This window comes from Lucilia sericata, unplaced genomic scaffold, assembly GCF_015586225.1.
Source record: "Lucilia sericata isolate MDLA Ls3-8-SP2 unplaced genomic scaffold, ASM1558622v1 Contig001068F_arrow, whole genome shotgun sequence".
NCBI lineage: Eukaryota > Metazoa > Arthropoda > Insecta > Diptera > Calliphoridae > Lucilia > Lucilia sericata.
The window spans coordinates 70,450-90,737 of record NW_023995045.1 but is presented as its reverse complement, the minus strand read 5'-3'; the positions used below and the strand labels follow the sequence as shown (position 1 = coordinate 90,737).

The 20,288-nt window shown below is 29.8% G+C and overlaps 1 protein-coding gene across 2 annotated transcripts in view; it reads left to right on the top strand.

Annotated features, from left to right (window-relative positions):
• The window catches only part of LOC119609857, a 130,122-nt gene that overhangs the window by 44,200 nt on the left and 65,634 nt on the right, over positions 1-20,288 (top strand). For both annotated transcript variants that reach the window (XM_037964843.1, XM_037964844.1), the window contains exon 2: positions 13,357-13,379. The gene's annotated coding sequence lies outside the window, so the exon portion shown is untranslated. The remainder of the gene's footprint in view (positions 1-13,356; positions 13,380-20,288) is intronic.

Genomic DNA, 20,288 nt, shown 5'->3' with positions numbered 1-20,288 from the left:
AAGGTTAGTTTGATGTTGACGATATGAAGAGATAAAAAAGGGCATTATGACTTACATACATACATACATACATACATACATATTATGTATGTATATACGTACACGCTTGTTTGTCGTACTATTACACTTTATTATTTATAATAAAAAAAAATAATAATAAAGATCTCGAAATGAGCTGGAGGGGGAAAAGGGAGGAAATGGAGCAGTGTTGGAGCATTTGGGGTCTTGTTTTTTGTTGTTATTGTAAATGATGTGGCGTATGGAGCCAGCCACTAGAGTATTTAACATGCGTGTTGAGTATATTACCAACAATTTCTGTTCGTTTTTTTTCCATTCTCAAAGCTTTTCTCAAATGCATATTATGTATTATTATTGTCTTGAGTAAACATATTCACACAAACACACATACATATGTAAATAAACAAAATAAAGCAAAAAATATTTAAATGAACAAATGTTTTTATAAAAATGATGAATTTACTTGGTACGAAATTGTAATTGGTACCAAATACTTATTTTATTTACAAACACAAAAAAAAAACTGTTATCCTCCTTTTTTTCTATAGAAAAAACTGTTATACTCACTTTTTTTCTATAGAAGAAACTGTTATACCCACTTTTTTTCTATAGAAAAAACTGTTATACTCAATTTTTTCATAGAACAAACTGTTATATGGAATTTTTTCTATAGAAAAAACTGTTATACTAATTTTTTTTCTGTAGAAAAAACTGTTATACTCACTTTTTTCTATAGAAAAAGCTGTTATACTCACTTTTTCTATAGATAAAAACTGTTTCTATAGAAAAAACTGTTATACTTACTTTTTTCTATAGAAAAAACTTTTATACTTACTTTTTTCTATAGAAAAATTGTTATACTCACTTTTTTCTATAGAAAAAACTGTTATACTGACTTTTTTCTAATAAAAAAACTGTTATACTCACTTTTTCATAGAAAAAACTGTTATACTCATTTTTTTCTATAGAAAAAAAAACTGTTATACTCACTTTTTTTCTATAGAAAAAACTGTTATACTTACTTTTTTTCTATAGAAAAAACTGTTATACTCACTTTTTTCCATAGAAGAAACTGTTATACTTACTTTTTTCATAAAAAAACTGTTATACTCATTTTTTTCTATAGAAAAAACTGTTATACTCATTTTTTTCTATAGAAAAAGCTGTTATACTCACTTTTTTCTATAGAAAAAACTGTTTTACTCACTTTTTCTATAGATAAAAAATGTTGTACAAACTTATTTCTATGGAAAAAACTGTTATACTCACCTTTTTCTATGGAAAAAACTGTTATACTCACCTTTTTCTATAGAAAAAACTGTTTTACTCACTTTTTTCTATAGATGAAAACTGTTATACTGACTTTTTTCTATAGAAAAAACTGTTATACTGACTTTTTCTATAGAAAAAACTGTTATACTGACTTTTTTCTATAGAAAAAACTGTTATACTGACTTTTTTCTATAGAAAAAACTGTTATACTCACTTTTATCTATAGAAAAACTGTTATACTCACTTTTATCTATAGAAAAACTGTTATACTCACATTTTCTATAGAAAAAAATGTTATACTCACTTTTTTTTATAGAAAAAACTGTTATACTCACTTTTTTACTATAGAAAAAACTGTTATACTCCCTTTTTTCTATAGAAGAAACTGTTATACTCACTTTTTTCATAGAAAAAACTGTTATACTCATTTTTTCTATAGAAAAGACTGTTACACAAACATTTTTCTGTAGAAAAACTGTTATACTCACTTTTTCCTATCGAAAAAAACAGTTATATTCACTTTTTTCTATAGAAAAACTGTTATAATATTTGGATCAAAATAGAATTTTTACTAATAATTTGGATTTTTAATGGAAATTTTGTGAAAATTATTTTATTAATGAAAATTTGGATTTTTAGCGAAATTTCGGATGAAGAATGTATGTTTTTAATGAAAAGTTTTGAATGTTTGTTAAAATTCAGCATTTGCTTTAAAGTTTTGGAGGTTGCTTTTTACATTGTTGTTTTAGTACCAACATACAATTTATCTTATACGCAAATATTGCTGCGCATCTCTGACATAATTATGTGTTCAAAAAAGAGGAAAAAAAGAAATGTTAACATTTTTGTTATTATTATTGTTTAGAAGTCACATTAGTTACACTTGATTGTAATGAGCAGGGAATTTCTGTCAAAGAAATTGGAGAAGAAAAAAAGCTTAATTTAAGTTTGAGAAAAAAATACACATAACATGAAGGAGGATTTCTTGCCATATATGTTTATATAAAACAAATGTTTGTTTTAATAGAAAATACATATAAACAAATTCATCTGTATGTTAAAGTATGTAAATAGTATTTATGTCAGTTTACACTGCAGTAGCAGCGCAGCTTTGTTAAGACAATAAACATTTGGCGTAAATAATGTGTCTAGGGTAAAAATGTTAACAAAGTGATGTCATCAACTTCAATGAACTGGAACATTTAGCGCAAATTTTTTATTTTTTTTTTTATAAATAAAACAAAGAACATAAAAGGGGAAACCTAGATTTTGAAAATATTATACTTTGTTTATGGGGTTATGTCAACTTAAGCATTTGGTACTTAAATTGTACTTAAATATTTATACAGAGTATGAATCTATCTTTAATGGAAATCATTAAAACCAAACCTTTACGGAAATTATATTTTATGTTTTATGTTCTTTTTGTTGTTGTTGTAACTAAAATTATTTAACAAACATCCGTAAATATGGAAAACACACTTCAATACGTTTTCAACTGAAGTGTTTTTTTTTTTGAGAAAAAAAGTCAGGGATTTGAAGCTATTAAATGCTTAAACCCTTCATTTTAAAAAAGGTCAGATGGAAGAATATTGTTAAGTCGAGTCAAGGACTCACTCCTTTAAAGCTATGAAACCCAAGTTATTCGAAAACAGTGAATATGAAAAAAACTTTTATACGAATCATTTTTCTATAGAAAAAAGTGGTATACAAACTGTTATGCTCACTTTTTTCTATAGAAAAACTGTTATACTGACTTTTTTCTATGGAATAACTGTTATATATTATTTTTCTATAGGACAAAATGGTTTACAAACTTTTTCTGTGGAAAAGAACTGTATACTCACTTTTTTCTATAGTAAAAACTGTTATACAAACTTGTTTCTACATAAAAAACTGTTATACAGGCCTTTTTTATAGAAAAATCTGTTATACTGACCTTTTCTATATAAAAAACTGTTATATTGATTTTTTTTATAGAATAAAACTGTTATACAAACTTGTTTCTATAGGAAAAAACTGTTATACAAACTTTTTTCTATAGGAAATACTGTTATACATGCTTTTTATATACAAAAAACTGTTATACATACTTTTTTCTGTAAAAAAAAAACTGTTATACATACTTAGTTATATGAAAAAACATTTATACTCACTTTTTCTACAGAAAAAACTATTATACTCACTTTTTTCTATAAAAAAAACTGTTATACTCACTTTTTCTATAGAAAAATTGTTATACTCACTTTTCTTATAGAAAAACGTTTATATTCACTTTTTTCTATAGAAAAAACTTTTATACTGACTTTTTTCTATAGAAAAAACTATCATACTAACTTTTTTCTATAGAAAAAACTGTCATACTAACTTTTTCTATAGAAAAAACTGTCATACTAACCTTTTTCTATATAAAAAACTGTTATACTCACTGTTTTCTATGGAAAAACTGTTATACTGACTATTTTCTACAGAAGAAACTGTTATACTTACTTTTTTCTATAGAAAAAACTGTTATACTGACTTTTTTCTATAGGAAAAACTGTTATGCTCACTCTTTTCTATAGAAAGAACTGATATACCCACTTTTTTCTGTAGAAAAACTGTTATACTAACTTTTTGCTATAGAAAAAACTGTTATACTCACTTTTTTCTATACAAACATGCTGTTGTACTGTCATAGGAAAAACTGTTATACTCACTTTATTCTGTAGAACAAATGTACCATGTTCTGTAAACTTTGAAACTTTTGTTATTTTAAAATGTTTTTGTATCGATAAATTATAACGGTTAAATTCTTCAAAAACTAATTTAAATATTTATACGATTTTTTTTTTGAATTTCAAATAAATACCAACTGGTTTTTTTTCGAAATAGAATATCAAATGACGTACAAACCAAAATCAATTCAAAATTTTTTTTTGCATGGCGTCAAAATATTTTATCAAAAATTTATAGCAAATTTATTCTTAAACTTGTTTTCATTCATTAATTATAATAAATCAATGAATGAATGAATGAAGAATGACTACTTAACTTAATGGGTCTCTCAAGTATACCTCAAAATGATTAAATCTCTTTAAATATCTGTTTAAGTTCTAAACGGTGAGAGAGTGGAAGGAGAGTGTGTTTACGTTTGAATTAAATGTGTCATTTACAAATTAATACCCATTCAATAAAATAACACCCGATTGAGCAATAACTTCAAATAAAACACAAAGACAAAATTTATAAAAAAAAATAACAACAACAAAAACAGAACCCCCTCCAAAAAATAATGATAAAAGCGACAAAATGAATATAATCTAGACAAATTATGGTAAAAAAATATTCAATACATGTCAATAACAGAATTGGAGCAGTGCAGTCATTCATTGTATATAAATATTTTCTCTGTTTAATTTCATTTTTGGGTATTTCTTTTGGGGGTACAATAACAACAACAACAGCAATAATAATAAAAAACAGACCATATAGCAACAACAAAAACAACAACAAATAACTGATAGTGAGAGTGCCTTGCATATTGAACACTTATAGGTCTTTTTTTATGGGAGTTTAATCAAATACTCATAAGTATAGAAATGATATTTACTCAACCATATTTTACTGTTTGCTAGAAGTCGTTATGTGAAGATAGTTTGTTTGGGAGTTGTGTATGCTCTGGCAGCAGCATGTGCATTACGGCACGCTTTTTTTCCATATACGTTAGAGTGCATACTTGTTGCAGAGTTGGGATTGGAAACATATAACTTTCTATTGTTCAAAACTTAGGAAACCAAAGATTTAATATTTTTGATGGGAAGTAGTAATGTTTTGGTTAGAACAGGAAGCATTTCCTCTTTATTTTCACTCTTCTATTGAAAAAACTATTATACAGAAACTTTTATACTAACTTTTTTTCTATAGAAAAAACTGTTATACAAACTTTTCTCTGTAGAAAAAGCTGTTATACAAACTTTTTTCTATGGAAAAACTGTTTTAAACACTTTTCTCTATGGAAAAAAACTGTTATACAAAAGTTTTTTTGTAAAAAAAACTGTTATACAAAACATTTTTCTTTAGAAAAAACTGTTATACAAACTTTTTTCTATAGAAAAAACTCTTTTACAAACTGTTTTCTATAGAAAAAAACTGTTATACTCAGTTTTTTCTATAGAAAAACTGTTATACTCAGTTTTTTCTATAGAACAACTGTTATACTGACTTTTTTCTATAGAAAAAACTGTTATACTAGCTTTTTTCTATAGAAAAAACTGTTATACTGACTTTTTTCTATAGAAAAGACTGTTATACTGATTTTTTTCTATAGAAAATACTGTTATACTGACTTTTTTTCTATAGAATAAACTGTTATACTCACTTTTTTCTATAGAATAAACTGTTATACTCACTTTTTTCTATAGAATAAACTGTTATACTCGCTTTTTTCTATAGAAAAATCTCTTATACTCCCTTTTTTCTATAGAAAAATCATTTATACTCACTTTTTCGCATAGAAAAAACTCTTATACTCTTATTTTTTCTATAGATGAAACTCTTATACTCAGTTTTTTCTATAGAAGATACTTTTATACTCACTTTTTTCTATAGAAAAAACTCTTATACTCATTTTTTGCTATAGAAAAAACTGTTATACTCACTTTTTTTTATAAAAAACTCTGATACTCACATTTTTACACAAAAAACTGTTATACTCAATTTTTTCTACACAAAAAACTCTTATAGTAACGTTTTTCTATAAAAAAAATTGTTATATTAACTTTTTTCTGTAGAAAAATGCTTATACTCACTTTTTTTCTACACAAAAAACTGTTATACTAATTTTTTTCTGTAATAAGTGAAAATCAAAATTTGTTTTGAAAAATGTGATTTTAGTAAAAAATTTAATTTATGATAAAAATCGAATTTTTAGTGAAGAATAAATTTTTTGGAAAAATGTGATTTTGAGTGAAAATCCAAATTTTGGTTGAAAAATCAAAAATTTTTGTGAAAACTGGGATTTTACGTAAAAAATAAAATTTTTTTTTGAAAAATTGGATTTTTAATAAAAAATCAAATTTTTAGTAAAAAATCAAGTTTTTAGTGAAAAATGCAATTTATTGTTAAAAATTAAAATTTTTATTGAAAAACAAATTTTTACTGAAACTTCCAATCCTGTTTAATTCTTGCCTTTAGAGTTTTTTTACTTTATACCAGTAATCGTAGTGCTATGGTTGAATTATTGTTATTATTGCCTCTTTAATTCCATATACTGAAGATGATTTTAACCAGCTCTGATGAGCAAACAGCCTGCCAACCAGACAGCCACCCAAATTGCAAATAACCGTAAACAAAACATGAAAACCGACAATTTTTAAAGACCCCAAAAGAGTTCAAGAGTGAGCAAAGTGAGAGGCAGAAAAACAACAAGACAAAATATTTTAATAACGAAAACCCGATCTTCAGGTCTTGTTGCAGCAATAATTACATGCAATTCAATGAATAATGTTGTTCAAAAGGGTAGAGCAACAACAACAGCAGTAACAGCAGTTAATGTTGTAGGTTGTAGAGGTTTGGTTTTTAAACAAAAGGGGAGCTAAAGAGGGAGCTAACGAGGGAGCTTCAAAAAGACTTTAACATGTTGTTGTTTTTGTTTATGGTGTGAGTTGTAATGTAAATGAAACAAACATTCCATATTTATAAACATGTGGTCGTAGTTTGTTTCAAATAAACGGAAAAAAAGAATGATGATCTGGGCTCGGTTTGTTTTTTTTGTAAATTTTTTTCTTGTGTAAATTTAAAAAATTTTTCTCAATGAATGATTTTAACAGATGCGTTAACAAATGACAGCTTCAAATGTTTTTTTGTGCGTTTGAATTGGTTTTTTTAAATATGTTGCTGTTTTTTTCTTTAGTTTTTTACACAACAATTTTATTTACATTGGCACGCACATGTGCCCCTTTTTTCGGAATTATATAGAAAAAAAAAAATAGAAAGAGTTATTAGGCGAGTTCATTATACACTGCAAAAACAAATATTTGAAAATATTGTCACAATACTATGAACCAAAATATAGGCCTGACTATAGCCAAGACTATAGGTCAGACTGCAGACTAGACTGTAGTCAATACTATAGACTAGACTGTAGTCAATACTATAGACTAGCTAGTAGTAAAGACAATAGATTGGACTGTAGTCAAGACTATATGCCAGACTATAGTCAAGAGTATAGGCTGAACTATAGTCAAGACTATGTCAATACTATAGACCAGACTCTAGGCCAGACTATATGCCAAACTATAGTAAATACTATAGACCAGACTATAGTAAAAAATATAGACCAGACTATAATAAAGACTATAGACCAGACTATAGGCCAGACTATAGTCCAGACTATAGACCAGACTATAGTCCAGACTATAGACCAGACTATAGTCAAGACTATAGGCCAGATTATAGTCAAGACTATAGTCAAGACTATAGGCCAGACTATAGGCCAAACTATAGTAAAGACTATACTAGACTGTAGTCAAGACTATAGACTAGCCTGGACTGTAGTCAAGACTATATGCCAGACTATAGTAAATACTATAGACCAGACTATAGTAAAGAATATAGACCAGACTATAATAAAGACTATAGACCAGACTATAGGCCAGACTATAGTCCAGACTATAGACCAGACTATAGTCAAGACTATAGGCCAGATTATAGTCAAGACTTATAGCCAAGACTATGGCCAGACTATAGGCCAAACTATAGTAAAGACTATAGACCAGTATATAGTAGAGACTATAGGCCAGAATATAGGCTAGACCAGACTATAGTCAAGACTATAGGCCAAACTATAGTCAAGACTATAGACCAGACTATAGTAAAGACTATAGGCCAGACTATAGTAAAGACTATACGCCAGACTATAGTAAAGACTATAGGCCAGACTATAGACCGGGCTATATTCAAGACTATAGGCCAGACTATAGTCAAGACTTTAGACCAGACTATAGTAAAGGCTTTAGACCAGACTATAGTCAAGACTACAGGACAGACCATAGACCGGACTATAGACCAGACTATAGGCAAGAATATAGTCAAGACTATAGACAAGACTATAGACCAGACTATAGTCAAGACAATAGACCAGACTATAGTCAAGACTATAGACCAGACTATAGTCAAGACTATAGACCAGACTATAGTCAAGACTATAGACCAGACTATAGTCAAGACTATAGACCAGACTATAGTCAAGACAATAGGCCAGACTATAGTCAAGACTATAAACCAGACTATAGTCAAGACTATAGACCAGACTATAGTCAAGACTATAGACCAGACTATAGTCAAGACTATAGACCAGACTATAGTCAAGACTATAGACCAGACTATAGTCAAGACTATAGACCAGACTATAGTCAAGACTATAGACCAGACTATAGTCAAGACTATAGACCAGACTATAGTCAAGACTATAGACCAGACCATAGTCAAGACTATAGACCAGACTATAGTCAAGACTACAGGACAGACCATAGACCGGACTATAGACCAGACTATAGTCAAGACTATAGACCAGACTATAGTCAAGACTATAGACCAGACCATAGTCAAGACTATAGACCAGACTATAGTCAAGACTACAGGACAGACCATAGACCGGACTATAGGCCAGACTATAGGCCAGACTATAGACCAAACTATAGACCAGTCTATAGACCAGACTATAGGCCAGACTATAGACCAGACTATAGACCAGACTGTAGTCAAGACTATAGTCAATACTATAGACAAGACTATAGACCAGACTATAGTCAAGACAATAGACCAGACTATAGTCAAGACTATAGTCAAAACTATAAGCTAGACTACAGTCAAGACTATAGTCAAGACTACAGTCAACACTATAGACAAGACTATAGACCAGACTATAGTCAAGTCTATGGCAGACTACAGTCATGACTATAAGCTAGACTATAGTCAAAACTATAAGCTAGACTATAGTCGAGACTATGGGCCAGACAATAATCAAGGCTATAGACCTATAGACTATAGACTATTCTGTAGAAAAGATTATGGACCAGAGTATAGTCAAGACTATGGACCAGACTATATTCGAGACTATAGATCAGACTATAGTATCTTCGTATGAATTTGGTATTTGGTTCCAAGAAGTTAATCTGACGATAATTATCACTTTAAAACTTCAGTTTTTATTTAAAATTTTTATTTCCTATGAAAAACCCTATAAATATGTGAAAATTCCAGTTTGTATACTAACCACAGAAATGATAATAGTTAAACTAACTTAAATTAAAATTCTATAAGAATTTCATTTATTGTTTTTCTCTTCCTTTTCAATTTTGCACTCGATATTTTCTGTACTTTTATTGTTATTCAAGACCATTGAGTATAAAATTGTAAAATATTTTCAATTTTCATCAATTAACACATTTGCCAACATATGGCAGTTCCACATATACATCCATCCATCCATATGAACATTATACAATATATACAATTTTCCTTTAGTCTTTCAATTCTTTTTAGGTTTTTTTTTTTCATACGATTTTAGAACATAAAATAAACGAAGCCAATAACACAACAACAAAAATTATAGTTTTTTCCCAGAATTGAAGTCAATTTATTTATCTAGAAAAACTTACAAAAAACAAAAAAAACGAAACTGAAATAAACTTCTCCATAACATGTGATGTTGTTGATGGTTTGGTTGGTTGTTATGGTTCCACCAAACAATCCCTCCTCCAATACCATAATGAACCTACATCAAATACAACCTAACTGTAAAAAAACTAGAGGAGCTAAAGTTCTACAATTTTCAATGTTTAATTAGTTCAACATGTGGAATATGCGAAATAACCTCAAAAAAAAATATGTATTTGTTATTTTATTTTTTTTAATTTTTAACCAAAATTCTAAAGAATTATAATTTGAAATAAAACCAACATTAATGAATACACAGCTGTTACTTGTTGAGATTCTAAAAAAAAGGGAAAACTGAATTGCCTTTTGTGGGGAGGAGGGGGAGTAGTTTTCACATATGTAAATCTAGTTAAGGCATTAAAGCTTAGAATTGGATTTTGTTGACATGCAGGGAACTCATGTTGTTATATAGGCTGGAAATTTTAGAATCCTGCTGATGTTTTTTCCAAATATCAAAAAGGGAAAATACCACCATAGCATATAACTATTACATCAAATCTTGTTACACCAAACAATCTGAAAGTCGGAGCTATAGCTCCGGACTATAGTTTGTACTACAATATGGACTATTGCCTGGACTATAGTCAGTCTATCTTCTAGACTATAGTCAGTCTATTTTCTGGACTATAGTCAGTCTATAGTCTGGACTATAGTCAGTTTATAGTCTGGACTATAGTCAGTCTATAGTTTGGATTATAGTCTGGACTAGAGTCAGTCTACAGTCTGGACTAGAGTCAGTCTATAGTCTGGACTAGAGTCAGTCTATAGTCTGGACTAGAGTCAGTCTATAGTCTGGACTAGAGTCAGTCTATAGTCTGGACTAGAGTCAGTCTATAGTCTGGACTATAGTCAGTTTATAGTCTGGACTATAGTCAGTCTATAGTTTGGATTATAGTCTGGACTAGAGTCAGTCTACAGTCTGGACTAGAGTCAGTCTATAGTCTGGACTAGAGTCAGTCTATAGTCTGGACTAGAGTCAGTCTATAGTCTGGACTAGAGTCAGTCTATAGTCTGGACTAGAGTCAGTCTATAGTCTGGACTAGAGTCAGTCTATAGTCTGGACTAGAGTCAGTCTATAGTCTGGACTAGAGTCAGTCTATAGTTTGGACTATAGTCTGGACTAGAGTCAGTCTATAGTCTGGACTATAGTCAGTCTATAGTCTGGACTATAGTCAGTCTATAGTCTGGACTAGAGTCAGTCTATAGTCTGGACTAGAGTCAGTCTATAGTCTGGACTAGAGTCAGTCTATAGTCTGGACTAGAGTCAGTCTATAGTCTGGACTAGAGTCAGTCTATAGTCTGGACTATAGTCAGTCTATAGTCTGGACTATAGTCAGTCTATAGTCTGGACTAGAGTCAGTCTATAGTCTGGACTAGAGTCAGTCTATAGTCTGGACTAGAGTCAGTCTATAGTCTGGACTATAGTCAGTCTATAGTCTGGACTATAGCCTGTTTATATTCTGGACTATAGTCAGTCTATAGGCTGGGCTTTAGTCAGTCTGTAGCCTGGCTCATAGTTGGTCTATAATTTGGATTATATATACAAGTTAGACCATATTCTGAACTATTGTCAGTCTGGGGTCTGGACTATAGTCAGTCTATAGTCTGGATTGCAGTTAGTCTATAGTCTGGACTATAGTCAGTGTATATTCTGGTGTAAAGTCAGTCTATAATTTGCACTATATTCATTCTTTAGTCTCGACTATTGTCAGTCTATAGTTCTGACTATAGGCAGTCTATAGTCTGGCTTATAGTCAATTTGTAGTCTGGACTATAGTCTTCACTATTGTCAATTTATGGTCAGCCTATAATCTGTACTATAGTCAGTCTATAGTCTGGACTATAGTCAGTCTACAATCTGTACTATAGTCAGTGTATAGTCTGGAATAGAGTCTCTGCTATTGTCAGTCTATAGTCTGGACTATTGTTAGTCTATAGATTAGATTATAGTCAGTCTATAGTCTGGACTATCTTCATTCTATAGTCTAGACTATTGTGAGTCTATAGTCTGAACTAACGTCAGTCTGTAGACTGAGTTATAGTCAGTCAATATTCTGGACTAATATCAGTCAATATTCTGGACTATATTCAATCTATAGACTAGGTTTCGAACTATAATCACTCTATCGTAAGGACTATAGTAAGTCTGTAGTCTGGAATATAGGCAGTATGCAGGTTGGATTATATTTCATTTAGTCAGTCTATAGTCTGGACTATAGCATTTTTTATTATATGTTGTACATTTGAAGCTGTTTAAGTACGTAAATATTTGTTCATTTATTAATTAATAGTTCGCTAATTAAAATCCTTTAAGTCCTTTTGAAATAATAATTTAATTTTAATTATATTATTGATGTATAATTACAAGCTTAAGCATGCACTGGCCTGCCTTCATTAAAACGAGTATAAATGTTGAATAATAGGCTGATGCCTAAAAACGATTTACAGACTTTTTAATGTAATATATAGCATAGACTGGTGCTATTTTATTTTCGACAAAATCCGCGGAGCCATCTAATAATATTTAATTATTTGTTTTTTTTTTTGTTTTTGTATTTAAAACAGTATTATTTAATTATTATCCAATGCAATAGTAATGAATGTCCTTCAATTACCTATCCTTCTTCCCCTGTTTTCATGGGGCTGAATTTCTATTTGTAAATCACTTTTTGGAAAATCAATTAAAATGTTCTTTTGTCGATCTCCGCCCCTCCTCCGCAAAAACAATTTATCTATTTGTATTTATATTAATGTGTATGTGAATGTGTGAAAGCTTGTAAATACAATTTAATACAAATTAAGTTTTATGAAATACAATTTTAATCGACCTCCCAGCCATTGACCACTAAATTCTTATTCTAGGAATGAGTGTCGTGCTAACATGATAATAATGAAAATGGGTGTGTTTTTATATGAGTCCCTTGGTGTTGTTGCTATTTCATGTACTTGTTGTAAAGCGGATTAATTTATAGGGTATTGAAACGTTTAGCAAACTGTTAATTTTGAAAACAAACTTAACTAACAAACTAAATGTTGTCGTTGGTCGTAAGTAGTAGTTGCAGTAGTTGTTGTTAATGTTTGGTTTTTAATGTTTATTGTTTTGAATCTTTTAATATGCCTAACTAACCTCTCAAGTTCCCTCTTGTCCTCGATTTTGAAAATGAAAAAGATTGTTCCTTGTTTACACAAGGAAGTATAGCCTAGAGGGAGACAATGAATTGTTTAGAAACTATAGGCTAGGCTGTAGTCAAGACTATAGGCTAGTATATAATCTGATCTACAGACTTGACTATAGTCTGGACAAATGACTAGACTAATTTGAAAATCAATTAACTAATTATTTTTAATAATTTTCTTTCTTTTCAGATAAATTTCTAATCTGTTCAAAGGTATGTATTAAGTTAACAAATTTTTTTAATATATTTCAATAGAAAGTTCCAAAGAAAACATATGTATTTCTTATAATATCTAATAAATAAGTACTAAAAACTATCATTACCAATCTACCACTAAGTAATGCAGGCGGTGTATAGCAGCCATTTAATCCATAATGTAACTGCAGTCTTCTTTAATGTAACTTTTACTTATAAGTAATTAATAAAAGCCCTTTTCCACTTGTACGATTAGTACTTACTTTTCATATATCTGTTGACATTTACTAATTAGGTTACCTTCCCCCCTCCTCGTGGCCCATGTAAATACTTTGTGAGTGCAATATAATTATGCTGTGCTTGTTAAATTATCAACTTACAGTGTAGAGTAGTGTAAATATGAAAGAGAACTATGAATGTATTCTGTACATATGACTATAAAACAGAAAGAAAGAATCAACTTGTACTTGTTTAATGTAAAGTTTCATCATCGTCATTACAAATTTTTTTTCTTCTTAATAGTTTTATATAGTTTTTATATATGGAAGTATGAAAATGTATGTGTGTTTGAAAATTACCCTGCAGTTCGGAGTGGCAAACCCAAATCAGGGATTTTAAGTATAGACTACAATATAAATCAGACTGTTGAATATACTATAGTCTAGACTATAGACCAGACTATAGACTAGAACATAGACTAGACTATAGACTAGACTGCAGACTAGTCGATAGTCTAATCCATAGTATAATCAATGTCTATAGTTTAGCCTATAGTCTAGTCTATAGTCTAGTCTATAGTCTAGTCTATAGTCTAGTCTATAGTCTAGTCTATAGTCTAGTCTATAGTCTAGTCTATAGTCTAGTCTATAGTCTAGTCTATAGTCTAGTCTATAGTCTAGTCTATAGTCTAGTCTATAGTCTAGTCTATAGTCTAGTCTATAGTCTAGTCTATAGTCTAGTCTATAGTCTAGTCTATAGTCTAGTCTATAGTCTAGTCTATAGTCTAGTCTATAGTCTAGTCTATAGTCTAGTCTATAGTCTAGTCTATAGTCTAGTCTATAGTCTAGTCTACAGTCTAGTCTATAGTCTAGTCTATAGCCTAGTCTATAGCCTAGTCTATAGTCTAGTCTATAGTCTAGTCTATAGTCTAGTCTATAGTCTAGTCTATAGTCTAGTCTATAGTCTAGTCTATAGTCTAGTCTATAGTCTAGTCTATAGTCTAGTCTATAGTCTAGTCTAGTCTAGTCTATAGTCTAGTCTATAGTCTAGTCTATAGTCTAGTCTATAGTCTAGTCTATAGTCTAGTCTATAGTCTAGTCTATAGTCTAGTCTATAGTCTAGTCTATAGTCTAGTCTATAGTCTAGTCTATAGTCTAGTCTAGTCTAGTCTATAGTCTAGTCTATAGTCTAGTCTATAGTCTAGTCTATAGTCTAGTTTATAGTCTAGTCTAGTCTATAGTCTTGTCTATAGTCTGGTCTATATACTAGACTACATTATACTGTGAAGACTAGATAAGATCGGAGTCAAAGTTTAAATTTTTCGCATAAAATATTGACGAAAAGCGTAACATTATCTACCGGGAAATAAATGTCTAAGTTCAACAACTATAAGTTGGCGTTGCGCTTTAATTAAAAAGGGAACAAACAACACATCATCAGAACGCATTTTTATTATACACGAACGAGAGTTTTTGTATATGAATGCTGTTTTTTGAGTAGATTTTTTCAAAAAATATATAATATTTTTTTATTATTACAACTAAGAAGTATCATAAGTACTTGCTGTAGTTGTGTAGTGCTGTTTTTTTACCATAATGATGAGTAATTAACCCTTTAAGTTGTAAGCTGCCAACATAATTAAAGCCCATAAATAATTATGGGAAAAATCCTACATAAATTCCATTAAATTAAAAGTAGTATTACAAGAACTATAAGCGATAGGATTTAGAGCAAAAAATTTTTAGCTAAAATTTTAGTTATAATTTATGGCGGCTTATACTAAATAAGTACACATAGAAAAATAATTTGATAGCAATCGCACTGAAATTACTATATCAAATTTAAGGATAATGCTGTAAGCTTATTTTACTTGTAGCAAACATTTAAGCAAAATTCATTAGTTGCCAAAGCTATAATTACAATTGTCATTATATGGTAAAATATCTCGAAATAGTTTTAGAACCATATATTTTTCTGAGTGTATGGCACATTTTGTATAAAAAATTGTTTAGTTTAGAAAAATTGGTTTCACATGCCTGCTGCTTTTTAGGTTCGAAAAGTGTTAACTAAGTCAATTGCATTAAACAGCAACAGCTACAATAAACAGTGTAATAAATTAGTTGTTTTTGTAATAAAGTTTTCATTTTAACTTATTGTAGAGACAACAAAAGTAAATAAATAAACAAAAAGGAAAATTACTCACAAAAAAATGACTGACCACAACCCTTTTTAATGCGATACACATAGACACGGTAATAAAATATAAATAAATTCAGATAATGTCGATCTAATGATACCCTATACTTTGATCACAGAGTTTATATGGATAGACAGAAGAAATACTAAACTATAGACTGGACTATAGACTAGACTATAAACTAGACTATAGACTAGACTATAGACTAGACTAGACTATAGACTAGACTATAGACTAGACTAGACTATAGACTAGATTATAGACTAGTCTATAGACTAGACTATAGACTAGACTATCAACTAGACTATCAACTAGACTATCAACTAGACTATCAACTAGACTATAGACTAGACTATCAACTAGACTATAGACTAGACTATCAACTAGACTATCAACTAGACTATCAACTAGACTATAGACTAGACTATAGACTAGACTATAGACTAGACTATAGACTAGACTATAGACTAGACTATAGACTAGACTATAGACTAGACTATAGACTAGACTATAGACTAGACTATAGACTAGACTATAGACTAGACTATAGACTAGACTATAGACTAGACTATAGACTAGACTATAGACTAGACTATAGACTAGACTATAGACTAGACTATAGACTAGACTATAGACTAGACTATAGACTAGACTATAGACTAGACTATAGACTAGACTATAGACTAGACTATAGACTAGACTATAGACTAGACTATAGACTAGACTATAGACTAGACTATAGACTAGACTATAGACTAGACTATAGACTAGACTATAGACTAGACTATAGACTAGACTATAGACTAGACTATAGACTAGACTATAGACTAGACTATAGACTAGACTATAGACTAGACTATAGACTAGACTATAGACTAGACTATAGACTAGACTATAGACTAGACTATAGACTAGACTATAGACTAGACTATAGACTAGACTATAGACTAGACTATAGACTAGACTATAGACTAGACTATAGACTAGACTATAGACTAGACTATAGACTAGACTATAGACTAGACTATAGACTAGACTATAGACTAGACTATAGACTAGACTATAGACTAGACTATAGACTAGACTATAGACTAGACTATAGACTAGACTATAGACTAGACTAGACTAGACTATAGACTAGACTATAGACTAGACTATAGACTAGACTATAGACTAGACTATAGACTAGACTATAGACTAGACTATAGACTAGACTATAGACTAGACTATAGACTAGACTATAGACTAGACTATAGACTAGACTATAGACTAGACTATAGACTAGACTATAGACTAGACTATAGACTAGACTATAGACTAGACTATAGACTAGACTATAGACTAGACTATAGACTAGACTATAGACTAGACTATAGACTAGACTATAGACTAGACTATAGACTAGACTATAGACTAGACTATAGACTAGACTATAGACTAGACTATAGACTAGACTATAGACTAGACTATAGACTAGACTATAGACTAGACTATAGACTAGACTATAGACTAGACTATAGACTAGACTATAGACTAGACTATAGACTAGACTATAGACTAGACTATAGACTAGACTATAGACTAGACTATAGACTAGACTATAGACTAGACTATAGACTAGACTATAGACTAGACTATAGACTAGACTATAGACTAGACTATAGACTAGACTAGACTACACTATAGACCAGACTATAGACTAGACTATAGACTACACTATTGGCTAGACTATAGACTAGACTATAGAGTAGTCTATAGATTAGACTACAGAGTAGTCTATATATAGAGAATTCAGTTTCCCAAGAGAAGTCTTTTTTAAGGTGTTTTGGTCAATTCCAAGCTAGCTGTATGCTATGCTCTCCCCATTATAGTGCTGTAGGGTACAACAAAAAAACTTTTATATGTGTGAACGCACTTTTTTGTTTAAGAAAAATTTGTAGGTCATCAGTAGTCATTTTTTAATTTTTTTCGGGTTTGTTTACTTGACAAAAACAAAATAATAAAATTTAATCCAAAAAATCAACAAATATTTTTAAATAAACAGAAAAAAAGTTTTTCATTGAACAAATACATACTTACAATTTTAATTATTTATTATTTATGGGGACACCACACCCAGTTAAAAACTTTGATTTATATCTTTTATATTTTTCGGTCATTTTATTTAGAAAATATATTTAAACACACAAACATAGTCAAACACTCCCCGAATGCAATTGTTTTGGGATTTTCAATGAATTTTTCAAAATTATTTGAAGTAAATCAATCAAAATATATATATATTTTCCACTCTAGGGGCTTTGTAAATGAAAATAATTAAATAGAATTTTAATAGAAATTTTAAACCATTAAATGAAAATTAATTAAATTATTTTAAATTAAAAATTGTTGTTTTTTGTTGTGCATTAGCCAATATTTAGTTCCTAGGTAATGTAAATAGTGGCGTAAGAATCGTAATTAAAAATTATTTTTAAAATTATTAATTTAAATTAAATATTATTAATTAAATTGCACAATACAATTTGCAATTTAATTATTTTTGTGGAATTTTTTACACAACCAAAAAAAAAAAAAACAATTATTTACATTTCATATTGATATTTCAGGAAAAATAATAAAAATTAAAAAAAAACAATATTTTAACGAGTTTTTGTTGTTGTTGTAGTTGTCGTTTTATATTTTCCACATGTTATGTGGAAAATAAATATTGTTGTTAAAATTATTTATGTATGTAAATAAATGTTTTTTTATTGTTATATATTTCTTTTACTTTTTTCCACAAATAAAATTTATTGATGTGAGTTTTTTTGTAGTTGTGGTGGTTGCTCCCTCAAAAAAATAAAACGGCGAAATGTGGGTCAATTACTTTGCGATGAAATGTTGCATTACGCATAAATTTTCATAGCTGGAGTGACTGCTGACAAATCACTAGTAACAGCTAGTAAATAGTCATATAGCACATACAGTCATTTAGTCCATCCAATGTACTTTATTGTCAAAATTTATGAAAAGAACGGAAAATCATAAAATTTATTTTTATATCTTAAAATACATTTTAATTTAGTAGTTTTTTTGTTTTTATTTTGCCTTCATAGCTTCTTTAACAATGAATTTTATTTTATATTAAATTTACTAAATTTTCTTTCGGCTTAAATTTAAAAATTCTCTGTAATTTCGTTGTTTAATGAAATCAGCATTTTTTTTCTTTTTTGCTTTAAATAACTTTATCAAATTCTGTCAGCTTGCACAATTTTATCTATGAGAAGATTTTATTAAGATGTGTCTGTTCATTCCGAAAATTATAGTTTTTATACCCTACACCACTTTAGTGGGGAGGGTATATTGGATTTGTGCTGATGTTTGTAACATACAAAAATATTCGTCCTAGACCCACCTTAAAGTATACCAATCGGCTTAGAATCGTTTTCTGAGTCGATTAAGCTATGTCCGTCCGTCCGTCCGTCTGGCTGGCTGGCTGGCTGGCTGTCCATGTAAACCTTGTGCGCAAGGTACAGGTCGCAATTTTCAAGATAATTGGATGAAATTTGGCACGCACGTTTTATTTGACCCAAGGACGAAGCCTATTGAAAATGGTTAAAATCGGTCCATTATTTCACCTAGCCCCCATACAACAGAACCCCCCGAAAAGGGCTTCTGAGCTCATAATTATGTTAAATATACAGATATATCGATAAAATACGGCACAACTAAGTTTTATAGAAGTCTTGATGACCCTGCCAAATTTCATAAAGATCGGGCCACATTTGACCCTAGCTCCCATGCAAAGTCCCCTTCAGAAAGTTACTTGAATGTCCCAAATTAACTTATAAACACAAATATCGCGATGAAATTCAGCACAATAAAATATTATGTCAATATAAATATATTCACAAAATTTTATCGGGCTTGGTCCATATTTGCCCCTAGCCCCCATATAAAGCCTCTTTCAGAAAATTAGTTTTTCATCCATAAATTGCTTAAATGTATCGGAACAAGGGAATATTGAAGATAAATGCTTTATTATGAAAAATAAATCACATTTAATATTCATAACTGGTGTAGGGTATCATATGGTCGGCCACGCCCGACTGTAATTTCTTACTTGTTTTTTTGTTGGGTTACATTTTAATAAGTATGAGCTTTAATGTTATAAAGTGTGTACACAAAATAATTTAGTTTTAGAAAAAAAAAAAAAAAAAAAAAAATCGTCAAAATTGCATTTTGGTATTGTGTATAGTATATAGTCGAGACTACATACTAGACTATAGTCAAGACTACAGGCTAGCCTAAAGTCCGGACTATAGACTAGATAATAGTCTGGTTTATAGACTAGGCAATAGTCAGATCATAGACTAGACAATAGTCCAGACTATAGGGAAAACTATGGTCCAGTTTATAGTCCAGACTGTGGACTAGACTATAGTCCAGAATATAAACTAGACTATAGTCTAGTTTATAGTCTAGACTATAGACAAGACTATAGTCCAGAATATAGACCAGACTATAGTCCA